The sequence below is a fragment of the Pan paniscus genome, chromosome 1 (genome assembly GCF_029289425.2).
Source record: "Pan paniscus chromosome 1, NHGRI_mPanPan1-v2.0_pri, whole genome shotgun sequence".
In the NCBI taxonomy this organism is placed as follows: Eukaryota; Metazoa; Chordata; class Mammalia; order Primates; family Hominidae; genus Pan; species Pan paniscus.
The window spans coordinates 175,807,529-175,811,877 of record NC_073249.2 but is presented as its reverse complement, the minus strand read 5'-3'; positions in this window follow the sequence as shown (position 1 = coordinate 175,811,877).

Sequence of the window (4,349 nt, the reverse complement as noted above, 5' to 3'; positions counted from 1 at the left end):
ACTGAATCTGTAGATCACTTTGAATAATGTGGCTTTTTTTTTCTTTTTTTTTTTTGAGACAGAGTTTCGCTCTTGTTGCCCAGGCTGGAGTGCAATGGCGTGATCTCAGCTCACTGCAACCTCCAGCTGCAGGGTTCAAGGGATTCTCCTGCCTCAGCCTCTCGAGTAGCTGGGATTACAGGCATGCACCACCATGCCTGGCTAATTTTGTATTTTTAGTAGACACGGGGTTTCTCCAAGTTGGTCAGGCTAGTCTCGAACTCCCCATCTCAGGTGATCCACCCACCTCAGCCTCCCAAAGTGCTGGGATTACAGGCATGAGCCTCTGTGCCTGGCCTAATGTTGACATTTTAAAAATATTGAATTTTCCAATCCATGAACATAGGATGTATTTCCATTCATCTGTGTCTTCTTCAGTTTCCTTCATCAATGTTTCATAATTTTCAGCATGCAAGTGTTTCTGTTTTGGTTAAGTTTGTAGCTATTGTAAATGGGATTGTTTTTTAAATTTCCTTTTCAGGTAGTTTTGCTGTTTGTGTGTTTTAGTATGTTGGTTATCCTGTAACTTTACTAAATTGGTTAGTTAGTTCCAACAGATTTTTTTCCTTTAGGGTTCTGTACATATTTGATTGTGTCATCTGCAAACAGAGATAATTTTACTTATTCTTTTACAATTTGGATGTTATTTTGGTCTAATTATTCTGGCAAGAACTTCCAGTAATATGTTGAACAGAAGTGTCAAGCATGAACATCCTTGCCTTGTATTGGATCTTGGGGGAAGCTTTCGACCTGTCCCCCAAGGTTTGATTGTGGTGTTAGGTTTGGGCTTTTCATATATGATCTTTGTTGTTTTGAGGTAAGTTCCTGCTATATTTATTTTGTTGTAGCTTTAATCATGAATGGATGGCAAATTTTGTCAAATTTTTTTTCTGCATCTATTGAGAAGATCATGTGGTTTTTTCTTTCATTTTGTTAATGTGCTGTATCTCATTGGTTGATTTGCATATAGTGAACCATCCTTAACTCCCAAGGATAAACTCAAGTTGGTCATAGTGTATGATCCCTTTAATGAGCAACTGAATTCAGTTTGCTAGCATTTCATTGAGGACTTTTGCACGTATATTCATTGGGACTATTGCTCTTTAGTTTTCTTTCTTTCTTTCTTTCTTTTGTATAGTGTTTTTGTCTGGTTTTGGTGTCAGGATGATGCTGGCCTCATAGAATGAATTTGGAAGTATTCCTTATCTTTTTGGGAAGAGTTTAAGGAGAAAGGGTATTAATTATTTTACAAATGTTTCGTACAATTCACCCAGGAGGCCATCTGATTCTGGGCTTTTCTTTGCTGGAAGGCTTTGATTATTGATTCAATGTTCTTACTTGTTATTGGTTTCTTCAGGCTTTCTATATTTTCTTAATTCAGGGTATATGGTTCTAATCTTCTAAGTTATAGTTTATTGGCATATAATTAAATTGTTCATAATAGTCCCTTATGATTCATTTTTTTTTTTTTTTGAGACAGTCCCACTCCATCACCAAGGTTGGAATGCAGTGGCATGATCTCAGCTCACTGCAGCCTCCACCTCCTGGGTTCAAGCAATTCTCATGCCTCAGCCTCCCAAGTAGCTGGGATTACAGGCATGTGCCATCACACTCGGCTAATTTGTGTATTTTTAGTAGAGATGGGGTTTCACCATGTTGGCCAGGCTGGTCTCGAACTCCTGACCTCAAGTGATCCACCCTCCCTGGCCTCCCGAAGTGCTGGGATTATAGGCATAAGCCACTATGCTTGGCCGATTCTTTTTATTTCTGAGGCACTCTTTGCAATGCGTCCTCTCTTATTTCTGGTTTATTTGAGTTTTTCTTCTTTTTTCTCAGTCTAGCAAAGACTGAGATTTTTTGTTGATTTTTTGTTTTCAAAAAACCAACTCTTAGTCTTATGGAATTTTTTCTCTTGCTTATAAAATTCTCTATTTGAGGCCAGGCCTAGTGGCTCATGCCTGTAATCCCAGCAGGAATCAATTCCTGAGGTCAGGAGTTCGAGACCAGCCTGACCAACACGGTGAAACCCCGTCTCTTACTAAGAATACAAAAATTAACCGGGCATGCTGGTGGGCACCTGTAATCCCAGCTACTCAGGAGGCTCAGGCACGAGAATCACTTGAACCTGGGATCATGCCACTGCACTCCAGCCTGGGTGACACAGTGAGACTCTGTCTCAAAAAAATAAACAAATAAATAAATATATTCTCTATTTCTTCTTTGATCTTTATTAATTCCTTTATTCCACTAATTTGGGGCTTAGTTTGCTCTTTTTCTAGTTCTTTGAGGTGTAATATCTTATTTGAGATCTTTCTCCTTCCTCCCTTCCTCCCTCCCTCTCTCCCCTCCCTCCCTCCCTTCTTTCTCTTCCTTCCTTCCTTCCTTCCTTTCTTTCTTTCTTTTCTTTCTTTCTTTTTCTTTCTCTTTCTTTCTTTTTCTTTCTTTTTGAGACTGAGTCATGCTCTGTCACCCAGGCTGGAGTGCAGTGGCATGACCTTGGCTCACTGCAACCTCTACCTCCCAGGTTCAAGTGATCTCCTGCCTCAGCCTCCCACGTAGCTGGGATTACAGGCACGCACCACCATGCTTGGCTAATTTTTTGTATTTTTAGTAGAGATGAGATTTTGCCATGTTGGCCAGGCTGGTCTCAAACTCCTGACCTCAAGTGATCCTCCCACCTCGGCCTCCCAAAGTGCTGGGATTACAGGCATGAGCCACTGTGCCCAGCCTTCTTTCTTCTTTTAATGTAGGCATTTATCACTATATACTTCCCTTTTAGTATTGCTTTTGCTGCACCCTATAAATTTTGGTATGTTCTACTGTTTTTCTCTTTTTTTTCCCTTTCTTTCTCTCTTTCTTTTCTTTCTTTCTTTTCTTTCTTTTTTTTTTTTTCTTTGCCCAGGCTAGCCTCAAACTCTTGGTCTCAAGCAATTTTCCCATCTTGGTCTCCCAAAGCAGTGGGATTATAGATGTGAGCCACCATTTCTAGCCTCAAGATACTCTTAAAATTACCCGTTGATTTCCTCTTTGAAATCTTTGAGTTGTTCAAGAGTTTGTTGTTGAGTTGTTGAGTTTCTATGTGTTTGTGATTTTTCCTATTTTCTTAAGATTATTGATTTCTACTTTCATCCCTTGTGGTCCAGAAAGATACTTGGAATAATTCCAATCTTCTTAAATTAGGTCACTTGTTTTGTAATCTAACATATGATCTATCCTAGAGAATGTTCCATGTATGCTTGAGAAAAGTGGATAATCTTCTGTTGTTGGGTGCAAATTTCTTTATATATCTGTTAGGATCATTTGTTTTATAGTGTTTTCTGTTTCTTTTTTGATATTCTGTACATTATTATAAGTGGAGTATTGAAATCCTCTACTATTATCATGTTACTGTCAAATTCTGCCTTCAGATCTGTCAACATCTGCTTTATATATTTAGATGCTCTTTGTTCAGTATATACATATTTATAATTGTTACATAATCATGTTGAAATGATCTTTTTATAATTATATCAAGACTTTGTCTCTGCAGGCAGCTTTAAACTAAAATCTGTTATGTCTAACATAAGTATAGTTACCCTGCGTATTCTTGGTTACCATTTGCTTGAGAAATCTTTTCTCATCTCTTCACTTTTAGTCTATATGTGTCTTTAACTCTAAAATCAGTCTCTTATAAACAACATACCATTGGATCCTGTTCTTTCAAATTACACAGACATTCTATGCCTTTTAATTGGTGAGTTTAATCCATTTACATTTAAAGTAATTAGTGATAGCTGAGGACTACTATTGCCATTCTGTTAACTGGTTTGTGTCTTTTGCAGTTATATTGCCCCTCTCTTCCTCTCTTATTATATTCGTTTGTTATTTGATGTTTTATAGTGATTGCTTTGATTCTCATCTCTTTATGTTTTCTGTATCTGTTACAGATTTTATTCTTTGTGGTTAACTTGAGGCTTATGAAAAATATCTTGTATTTCTAACCATCTATTTTTAAGTTTGTAACTATTTCAATCACATCCAAAACCTTTATACTTTTGGCCAGGCATGGTGGCTCACACCTGTAATCCCAGTGCTTTGGGAGGCTGAGACAGGAGGATTGCTTGAAGTGAGGTGTTTGAGACCAGCCTGTGCAATGTAGTAAGACCTTGTCTCTAAAAAAAACCAAAACCAAAAACCGTTTTACATTTTTACTCCCCACCCCTACACTTTGTGTTCTTGTAGTCAGAGTTTGTTGCCTTTTATATTGTGTATCCTTTGACAAATTTTTATCTTTTAATTTTTATATTAGGGTTAAAAGTAAGTTAGGCCCC